Consider the following 11,849-nt stretch of genomic DNA (forward strand, 5'->3'; position numbering starts at 1 on the left):
CCATATTTCTCTGATGTCATGTAATGCTTTTTGAGGAAATATAAGCATAACTTATGTAAAATTCTATGAGCATGTTTGAGTAAAGGGTACAAGAAATTCCAAACTACCTTGATGAATGCCATGCGTATCTTAAACATCCTCGGTCAGTGACATGTGCTACAACTGACAGAATTTGTCCAAGATTCTTGGACTTCTTATTCACAGCTAACCATTGTTGGACTGCAGACTGTAAGTCATTTCAATAAATTCATATATACATATATTATTTATTATTATTATTATTTTATTTATGCCTTGGCAATGCTGAAGCTTGCATGGGCAGCCCACATATGGCAATCTTTTGCACTTGTCCATATTGAGTTTCATGATCTAAGTTGATGAGGACGACTGACTAGGTGTCTTCCTCAAGAGGGCACCAGATTTCATTACAGATGATTGTGAGCCACAATGTGGTTGCTGGGAGTTGAACTCAGGACTTTTGGAAGAGTAGGCAGTGTTCTTAACTGCTGAGCATTCTATATTCATTCTATAAGTTCTGTGACTCTAAAGAACCCCGACTAATACAGATCTTATGGTAGTTTGAATAAAATTGGCCTTCATAATGTTATAGGGTCTGGCACTTTTAGGAGGTGTGGCTTTGTTGGAGTGGGTATGGCCTTGTTGGAGGAAGTGTGCCACTGTGGAGGTGGGCTTTGAGGTTTTCTATGCTCACTATAATTTCTGTATAGCCATGTTATTTAAAAGAATTTTTTAGTTTTTTTCCAATATTTTATACATGTATATATTATATGTTGAGTGTATTATATTAACTCTTTGTCCTTACTTATATTCTGGTATCCTTTTCTCTCCTATTGGTATTCTTAATCACTTTAGAGAAATAAAAAATAATTGATATTAATTCTTCTAGAGTTTCCCCCAAATTCTTTCAATGGTATTATCCTTTTTTTGGAAAGTCTGGTAAAATTTAAAAGTTGGATAGAATTCAGTAGTAAATCTCTCTGGGCCAGGGCTTAAATTAGTTAAGAGATTTTTAAAAGTACTACTTCCATCTGGTTGTTTATTACAGATATGTTTAAACTGTTTATCTTCATTGAGTTTAATTTTGTCTAGGAATTCATCCATTTTAAAAGAAATTTTGTTTTTGTTTGTTTTTGAGATTTTAATTTAATTATATTTCTTCCTTCCCTTTTCTCCCACCAAACCTTTCCATATACCCTTCCCATTATCATTTAAATTCATGGTCTCTTCTTCATTGCTATTGCATACATATATGTATTTGCTTATACATATATATTCCTAAATATAGCTTTTAGAGTCCATTTAAAGTTACTTGTACGTATGTTTTCAAGGTTGACTATTTGAAGGTGTGCTCTTCTCTGGGGAGGACTAACCCTCCCACTCACAGGTTTACTCGATTGTTGTATAGTGTTTGTTAGAATTCAGGCATTATGCTGGCCTGTCACCTGACAGGATGTACCCTGGCGAGCCTAGTCCTTTGGACCCAGAGCCCTTGCCCCACACCTTTGTTCCTCGGACCTACCGGTCTTTTGGGCTCCAATTCCTTGGCCTTTATGCCTTCGGTCTTGAACTCCACTGTAAGCAACTTGGTACACCTGGCCCCTCCCCTTGAGAACCTGAGAGAGTGCATTGCCCCTGTGTCATACCTGAGTGCAGGGCAGACAGTATCCTGTCACTTTAAATGGTGATACTCTATATGCTTCTACCTTTTCTTTGCTTCTCTCTCTCTCTCTCTCCTCTTCCACACTCTTGTCTTCAGAGGCAAGTCTCTTTCCTTCTCTCACCCCCTTTTCCATTCCCTTTCTCTAATAAAACTTCTACCATAAGCTCTGTCTTTCTGACATGTCTGTCTCTACCTGTAGCATGGATTCTCACCTTCCAAGGTCTCTTTCCTGCAGAATCTTCTCAGGTTCACTCGGTAAAGCTGTGTAGAGTTGAGGCCTCATTGGCTTTCTCCACTCCCATTTGGCACGTTCATTGGCGTCATCCTTGTTCAGGCCACATTTGGGTGGTAATGTTGGTGAAACGTTATGGGCACAGCTTCTGATGTTAGTAGGCTACACAATCTCACAACAAACTTTTGGGTCCTTTGGTTTTTACTATCTTTCCATTCCCTCTTCTGCAATGTCCCCAGAGCCTTAGGTGTAGGAATGTTTTGCATGTGTATCCGATGGGACTGGTCTTCACATCTCTCCATTTTGATTGATTGTGGTTTTCTGTAGAGGTTGGTTGCAAAGAGAAGTTTCCTTGATGAGGGGTAGAGACTACATGTGTCTGCGGGTATAAGGACAAATTCTTATAGACAATTGTTGGGATTATTTTGTTTCTAGCAAATTAGTGGTTGTAGATTCTCCTCCAATAGCCATGACTGCCCTAGCACTGAGTTGTTGGCTAGGTTTCTAGTATCAGGCATGCTATGACTCTTGTTGAACAGATCTGAAGTACAACCAGAGAGCCATTGTTTGCCTCCAAGATATGTGCATCAGTACTCCTGAACTTGTAAGGTTAGAGTTCCATGCTGGTGGTTGATGTGGGTCATAGGTGTCATTGGTAGGTGGGACTGTTGCTTGCCTCCTTTGGAAGTTTGCATGCACCTTCTGGGTTTGAAAGTTTTCCTTAAAAAATCAACTATTATTTTGATGGGTTTTCTTTATTTGTGGATTGCAGTTTTTCTCTTGAAACTTGCACTACACCTTTACTCTCCTGTCTACTTTGTGTTTTAACTATGAGATGCCACTTATTTTTTTCTCTGTTTTGTCTTTACTGTGTTCTGTGTGCTTCTTGTAATTGTATGGGTGAGTCTTTTCTTAGTTTGGGACAGTTCTCTCTATGATCTCCTTGAAGGTCCTGTATTTGCCATTGACTTGGGATTCTTCTCCCTCACCTTCACATAGAATTTGAAGGTTTTATTTCTCCATGGTGTCCCACATAAACAATACTATCTAGGCATGTACAGCTCCACAACTCACTATCTGCTGATTACATCACCTCAAGTCTGTGCCTCTGTAAGAAAGATTACTTTTCTTAAAGAGTGTTTGGAGGTGGTGACATTTTCTTAATTTTAGCAAAGTGTTGTTAATTTCTAGGTGAGGTCCCAAAGCAACTGTCAAGTAGGAATGGAGGCTATCAGGAATATTTTGGAAGCGGAAAAGATACCTTGGAGAATAGAAATGTTTTTTTCTACTTTTATAAATAGTATATTATTATTTTTACTTGTGTTTTGTTCTCAAGGACTGGGATCAGCTAATGCACACAGACATGTAGGGCCTGGGGAGAATAGCTCACACACAGGAATCCCAGAGCTCAGCTGTTCCTACTGCATGTTTTCCTAGAATTAGGGAAGTTCACTTTCCCATCTGATGGTTGCACTTTCTGACACCCTCAAGGACAGGATTGCCCTTTACAGATGACATGATAATCATGGGTCTAGAGGGAGATGAGCTGACGACTTTCTTCTTTATAACTACTTCGTAGGGCCTCATTCTACATGGATGCTTATCAAAGGCCCGGCCAGGTGAGGGGTTTGTTTTTCTATTCATTAATAGTGAGAGCTATAAGTAGGTGGTGAATGAATTAAGATTTTCTGTAATAAAATACTAGAGAATTCTCTGCTTAAAATTTTACTTTTGAGCCTTATTGTATCAATAGCAAACACAACAGATTCTTATAGACATAAAATATTAGTGTAATGATTTGTAAAAGAACATGGGTTCCACTTACTATGATCTCTGATTGTAAAGTATGTGACAGTAGAAGGTGGGGTTGCAGGAAAGAGGACAGGGTTTAGCAGAAGTTCAGAAAGCAAGAACAGGAAAGGCTAGTAGGGTGAAGATACTCAATAAATACTATATATTGAAAATAAATGTCATGAAAGTCATCCTCTTTTGCAATGATTGTACACTAGTACATATGTAAAAAGTAGCCTCAAATGGAATATTTTAGCAAGTGTATCTGACTATAGATTCTCCTGAGTTTGTGCTTTAATAATTTTAAGAACATGGTTCCATATAGATTATGTGTTAGTTGACAACGTGTTAGTTTTCCATCCCTGTCATAAAACTCCCGAAATGACTTCGAGGGTGAAAAACAAAGGACACACATTTATTTGTTTGCAGAAGTACATTTATAATATTAAGTTACATTTAAATTATAAGATACATTTAAATTGTATTTTGTTTTTTCTCATTTTACTACTTTTCTCAAGTCAACTGATTATGCATTCATATATAAGTCAGAAATACACAACAAATATGAACTAAGTCAGTGTTTATATGTTCTCTTCAATTTGCGTATACTTTCTTAGGAAAGTTTCAACTTACGGCCTAGTGAAACATAAGACATTCTTAATATCATATAAGTTTCCAGACAGAAACCTGCAGATGACTTAGTCTTTGGATCTAGTCAATTTAACAGCCATTGCTTCTCTACTATTATAAATGTTTTTGGGTATACTTTGTATTTTAATACTTACACTAAATATTACAACTTAAACTAATGTAAAAGCCTCCAACAGTGAAATTTCTTTTCAAATAAAACAAATGATTTTTTTTCTCAGTTCATATATATGTTAGCAACTCATTTTGTATCTATGGTAGCCATGGTCATTTTTGTCCAAGTCTCAACTACAGTGAGCTCCAGAGAAAAATGCCACTTGATAAATCAGAAGATGTGTCATTTTTGTATGTAATAAACACTTACAAAGCAATGGATATGAAGTAGAGAGGTTAAAGTGCATACCTTTGGGATAAGAAATGAGCATCTTAGATTACTTTTTAACTTTATATTATTATGGATATTATATATTAATAATTATGGATGTATAATTAATAACAAATTATTACATGCATATAGTTTGTCCATTTGCAATTTTAAAAATCATTTGGGCTACAGTTCTTAGAATTTGGAGACCAAGCCTTGAATTAGTATTACTGTGGAGCTTTTATATATTTATTTATTTAAGATTTATTTTATTTTGCATATACATATGTTTTGCCTACATGTATTTTATGTGCACCACTTTCTTGCCTGGACAGGAGGGCAGTGGATTCCCTTGAACTAGAGTTACAGATGGCCATGAACAACCATGGATTTGTTGGGAATTATACCCAGGTCTTTTCAAGAGCAAGATGTACTCATTAACACTGAACAGTATCTCCACCTTGATCCTGGAGCTTAAAAAATATCCCAGAACATCACTACTGTGGATGTATGTTGGTGAGGGAATCAGACTCCGGCAATTAAGGTGGTTCTATTCCTTTACTAAATCAAGCAATTTAAGAGCCGAACTCACACAAACATAAAGCTTGGTTTATGGTCTCATTCATAGTGTCATTTTAGAGAGCTCTCAGACACTAACTTCTGCATAATTTCTAGACATACATGCATCTATGCATTTGTATATGTGGACTTACTTATATTAGTGAACTTGAAAATACAAAGGAACTCTTTTCTGAGTCAGTGTTTTCTATTTCTCTATCACAAAGCCAATTTTAAAGTACCGAATTAGATTAATTTGATAAAATAATGACCCTGGTCATCAGGGCAAATAACTAACATAGGCCCTCAAGGTCAGACTGTTGAGTGAAATAATAAAAACTGTCTGGGTGCTGATGACCACGTTGACACTGGGGACCTTGATTTCCACTGCATGGGACGGAATCTCTTAAAAACAGAAATTCCAGAAAGATCACTATATGGTCATTTTCTACAAGTTCATGCTTGTCACACTCTGTTGAAAATAGTGTTTGTCTTAGTGTCACATGTTCTCTCTCGTTGAGGGCTCCTAGCTTCACATCTTTGGTTGTGAATGCAGAAGAGAGGAAAGTAAAACAGTCATTGCCAGGATAGGGGTGGTGGGGAGCAATAGAGGAGACTAGCAGGGTACCAGTGGTCGCATCAGGGAAGTGGGGAAAGTGAAGCTCAGTAATTGGAAGGGAAATACAGAAGGAAGAGGGAGGTAGGTGAGATAGCAGTGCAGGTGACTGGAAAAGTCATAAGTAATCAGACTTTTAACTACTTACATCTTCCTTCAAAACAGAAAAGAAAAATAACATTTGTTTTCATAGCTGGGAGTTAGTTCTTTAAACCTAAAATGCAGTCTCATAAAAGTGATGGAGTAGGAACTAAACCTAGAGACATTTGGGACCATTTACAATCATAATTAATGGTTTTTCAATTAATAGGGTGTAAAAAATGCAATAATGACCTCGATTTGTATTGTTGTTGTCTTTAATACCAGATCCCGAGGAAGTAAGATTCCATGAAAAAGGATAAATTGAGATAGCCATTTTTACTGATTAAAATAGTGGGGTTATCATGAAATATCACTGTGATTCTATTAGCATTATGGGTCAAAACATGGATAGTTGCAAAATATAGCATATTAAAATAATGTAACATGAGACTGACTCACCTCACAGTTTTGGATTTCTTTTGTGAATACTTTCCATGTCAATGTAAGTTTTACTCGGTTGTAAACATGTGACTCATAATCTGTGTTCATCACTACTGTTTTAGTTGTTAACTCTAAAACGAGGCAATGTAAATCAATAGGATTGGATGTCTTAAGTTATGACCCCTAGGTGAGTAGCAGGCCCACAAAGTGTCCATTCTGTATAGTATATGACTGTAAATGCCTTTATCATCTCTGTTATGCTATATACACAGGTAGATACACGGAGAAGTATATAGAAATGTGGGCTGCGATATCCAGACTGGAACATCAGAAGTTCAAGACAGGTTAATCAAATATAAGTAGGAACAATTGAATAGTGATGTAGACACACTGACCAGTGAATCACAAGTCTGATGTATACTCTATTATTTTTCCCAGGTATATAAAATATGCTTCTACTATGGTGTTAAGATGAGTATACTTTCCACGTATGTCCTCGTTAAAGAATGTCCTTAACTTCCAAGCTTCACTTGGAGTCCTAGCCAACATTTTTCTCCTTTTTTTCTATACTTTCATAATTCTAGGTCACAGACCTAAGCCCACGGACGTGATCTCCTGTCAGCAGACCTTCATCCACATAGTGCTGCTCCTCACTGGAACCAATATTTGGCTTTGGGACATATTTGAGTCACTGAATTTTGAGAATGACTTCATATGTAAGACAAATTTTTACATAAACAGAGTGATGAGAGGCCTCTCCATCTGCATCACCTGCCTCCTGAGTGTGTTCCAGGCGGTCACTATCAGTCCTAGTTCCTCTTTGTTGGCAAAATTTAAATATAAACTAAAAAAATACATGATCTATGCTTTCTTATTTATCTGGTCTTTCAACTTGTTATTCAGTAGCCACCATATCTTCTATATTGGTGCTTTTACCAATGTGAGTGTAACCAACCAGATGAAGATTACTAAATCCTGCTCCCTCTTCCCCATGAACTACATCATCAAGGGATTCATTTTAACAGTGGCAATCTCCAGGGATGTATTTCTCATAGGAGTTATGCTTACCACAAGTGCATACATGGTGATTATCTTGTCCAGACATCAGAGGCAATGCCAACACCTTCACAGCCTCAGCTACCCAAGAGCATCTCCTGAGAAAAGGGCCACCCAGACCATCTTGCTGCTGGTGGTTTCCTTCGTGATCATGTACTGGGTGGACTTTATCATCTCATCCACTGCAGTCCTGTTATGGATGTATGACCTAGTCATCCCGAGTGTCCAGAAGTTTGTGATGAATGCCTATCCCACAATTACTCCTCTGATACAAATCAGTTCTGATAACAGAATAACTAATATGCTCAAAAACACTCAGTCTGTGTACCACCATATTTTTAGAAAAGGATAATTTATTTTTTAACAAAATAATTTATTTTTATTTATATTTATGAGTATTTTGTCAGCATGTATGTATGTGTGAATTCCTGATATCCACAGAGAAAAGGTCATTCCCCCTCCCTGAACTGGACATACAAATGGTTATAAGGTATCATATTGGTGCAGTTCCAATTATATTTTTTCAAAATACATATTCTTAAACTGTTTAATAGTTCAAGTAGCAAATCAAGATTCTTCATACATTTAAATAAATTTTGTGTTATTACATATGCACATTCTTGTGACGTTTCTGCTGCCAAGTGCTCTAGAGCCCTTTAAGTTCATTGTATATGGTAAGTTAAAATTTCCACAGGAATTCTCTTATCTTTCCTCTTTATATCATAAATGTTCCCTTGATGCTGAGGTTACTCAAAGGAAGCTCCTTGCTGAAGCTGACATTCTATGTTTTTCTTTTGAAGAGATTTTAATCTACTCTCAGTCATCAAAAATTAGTTTAAATATCCTATTTAAACTTTAATTCTTTTTCTTAAGTATGGTTTCTCTGGATCCAGAAAATTTTGTGAATTTAAATTTCCTCTTTTTGCCACAGTTATTTAATGAGCCTTATATGAAAATTCCATGTGCTTGTGTATTTGTTCTTCATCAATTCTTACTGACGTATTAGTCATAAAATAAAAATTGAATACGTATATATACATGATATACAGTGTGTTTTTTGTATATGTGTGTATGTTTGCATGTGTGTGTGCACAGATGAAGGATGTGTGTGCATGTGTACATGCAGGCCAGGAGGCAACATTTTCTATTTTTCTTCATAATCCACTCACCTTGGTTTTGATAATGTCTCTCAGTGCCCTGGGAATTGCCAAATAGGACAAAATGATATCCCAGGTATTTTCCTGTGTCTGCCTCTCCAACTCTGGGATTCCAAATATGCAACACCACACTCCACTTAATTTTTTTTTCTTTTACTGATAATAGTTCTGTTTTACAGAGTATATTCTGAATAGAGTTTCTCTTCCTTGTACTTAGTTCCAGGAAAGCTGAGCTTAGGCAGTGAAGGAAACCATAGTAAACGGATAGCTGGTGAAGATGTCATTGAATGAGGGGATCATATCACAGCCCCAGAAAGCATCAGATCTTGGCCGCTTCGGCCACATGGTTCTGACTTAAGATGAAGGTTAGAAGAAAGAGGCTATGGAATCTCTTTTTGTGACGGAGGAAAGCTGCTGGCTGAGGCCAGGCACAGGGGTGTCATTGCTTGGAGGCTTAGAGAGGCCATTGTGTGTATCTGTGAAAGTCAAACCTGGATTGCCTCAGAGACCCCAGGCTGTTGGTGATGCCAGAGCCATATGATACCTGCTGAGGAAAGCTGCTAACAGGGAGTGGAACCAGCCCAAGTGAGAGAACTGTGATGTGTTTTTGATCCTAGCCATTCTAACTATTCTGGTGCAAGATGGTAGCTCAGAGTCATTTTGATTTGCTTTCCCTGATGATTAAGGATGTTGACCAATTTCTTAAATGTCTTTTATTTTTTTGAGACTTTTTTGTTGAGATCTGTACTGTCATACTATCTCCTGCAGAGTCTGTGTGATCTCTCACAATGCCACAAGCTTCAAGGAAGAGTGCCCTCAGAGAAGGTGTGTGTGTGCTGTGCTTCCTGCATAGGAGTCCTTGCACTTTTGGCATTACCTGCTTATGTTCTAAGGAATAAGGTCTGGTTTCTTCTGGAAGGGAAGATAGTATGTTTAAGTTTCCAGTTTCTACTGATGAGCCATTACCATATACAGGAGTATATGATGCTAATGGAGGAAGATGGGTTAACATTCAAGGGAAAAAGGTTTCCAGGTTTAGTCTGGTGCTTATTAAATGAAGAACAAAAGGCAAACTTAATTAAACAATTAAGACAGGTGCAGCAAAAATGGGATAAGGTTAGATGAGAGAGATACATGCCCTAACTTCTTAAGATTGGTTTTGGAGAAGGTTTGAAAAGGAGTTAGAAATATGGAGAGGAGAGAAGGAACAAGAAGTTCTGCACAGATTGCAGAAATAAAAAAAGACTGTAGACTGTGTGACTGTTAACCACAACTGCTTGCCCTTAGCTCAAATTGCCATGAACTCATAGCCTAGAGAAAGATTTATATTGAAACTAATGCCAAGCCATATCTAGCATGACCAGCCGCAGGCTTGCACTGGGGACATCTGTCCGATGAAATTCTATTCTCATGTATCTGATATAATGATTCTAAGAATAATCTGTACCACATGAAAAAATAATACATGCTGTTAAGCAATCTTTTCTCTATAAAGAATGAGCCTCATGCCAAGTAAAGATGCATTTAGATGCAATTTCCTTTTGAGTTTTGTGTCTGTTTGTCATTCACCATCTCCTTACCCACCTATTACTGAGACCCTGTCCCGTCGGTCCCAGTGCTCCAAGTGAGCTGGTCCTTAGCACTGTACCTCACTTTTCATTGGATTATTTTGTATTTTGACGTCTAGTTCATTGATTTCTTTACATATTTTGGAGACCAGCCCTCTGACAGATTTGGGGTTGGTGAAGATCTTCTTCCGTTCTGTAAGTTGTCATTTTGTCCTATTTATGGTGTCCTTTGCCTTACAGGAGCTTTTTAATTTCAGATGGTCCCATTTATTGATTGTTGCTCCTAGTGTCTATGCTGCTGGTATTTAGGAAGTGGTCTCCTGTACCAATGTGTTCAAGGCTTCCTTCACTTGCTATTCTATCAGGTTCAGTGTACCTAGATTTATGTTGAGGTCTTTGATCCACTTGGACTTGAGTTTTGCACATGGTGATAGATATGGGTCTATTTTCATTCTTTGATTTGATGACATCCAGTTATGCAAGCATCATTTGTTGAAGATGCTTTCATTTTTCCATTGTGCAGTTTTAGCTTCTTTGTCAAAAGTCAGGTCTTCATAATGGTCAGGTGTATGGTTTAATGTCAGGGTCTTCAATTTGATTCCATTGGTTCATGTGTCTTTCTTTATGCCAATACCAAGCGTTTTTTTTTTTTATGACTATGGTTCTATAGTAGAGCTTGAAGTCAGGAATGGTGATGTCTTCAGAATTCCTTTCTGAAATACAGGATTGTTTTAGCTATCCTGTGTTTTGTTTATTTGTTTTTTGAGACAGGGTTTCTCTGTAGCTTTGGAGCCTTTCCTGGAACTAACTCTTGTAGACCAGGCTGCTGGCCTTGAACTCACAGAGATCCACCTGCCTCTGCCTCCCATGAGCTGGGATTAAAGGTGCGTGCCATCACTGTCCGACTATCCCGTGTTTTTTAACTTTCTATATGGAGTTGAGTATTGTTCTATCAATGTCTGTGTTTGATTCTTTTGCTATTTTGATGGGGATTGCATTGAATTGTTCATATCTTTTGGTAAGATTGTCATTTTTATTATGTTAATCCTGCCTATACAAGAAAGACTTAAAGTTCTTGTCATACAGGCATTTCATTTTTTAGGATAGAGTTACCCCATGATATTTCATGTTATTTATGGAGATTGTAAAGGATGGTGGTTCTCTGAATTTTTCTCTGCACATTTATCATTTTATATAGGTCCTACTGATTTTTTTAGTTAAATTTGTATACCACTACATTACTGAATGTGTTTATCAGTTGTATGAGTTCCCTGGTAGAATTCTTGGAGTCCCTCATGTATACTATCATATCATCTGTAAATAGCAATAGCTTTGCTTTTTTTCCAATTTGTATCCTCTTGGTTTCTTTTCTTGTCTTATTGCTCTCACTAGAACTTTGAGTACTATATTGAATAGATGTGGAGAGTGGACAGCTTTGTCTTTCTTGTTCCTGATTTCAGTGGAATTGCTTTGAGTTTTTCTCCATTTAATTTGATGTCAGCTATCAGTTTGCTCTAAAATTGCCTTTATTATATTTAGGTGTGTTCCTTGTATCCCTGATCTTTCCAATACCTTTATCATGAAAGGATGTTGGATTTTGTCGAAAGCCTTTTGAGTAATTTTTAAGGTTGTTTTCTTTTGCTTTATCTGTATTGG

General features: G+C 37.2%; 1 pseudogene; it reads left to right on the forward strand.

Moving 5' to 3' along the window:
* The first annotated feature begins 6,872 nt into the window (after positions 1-6,872).
* On the forward strand, positions 6,873-7,820 carry LOC121439665 (annotated as a pseudogene).
* Positions 7,821-11,849: the final 4,029 nt, after the last annotated feature.

Source organism: Microtus oregoni, unplaced genomic scaffold (assembly GCF_018167655.1).
Source record: "Microtus oregoni isolate MIOR12 unplaced genomic scaffold, Mior012 000062F_ref0000492, whole genome shotgun sequence".
In the NCBI taxonomy this organism is placed as follows: domain Eukaryota; kingdom Metazoa; phylum Chordata; class Mammalia; order Rodentia; family Cricetidae; genus Microtus; species Microtus oregoni.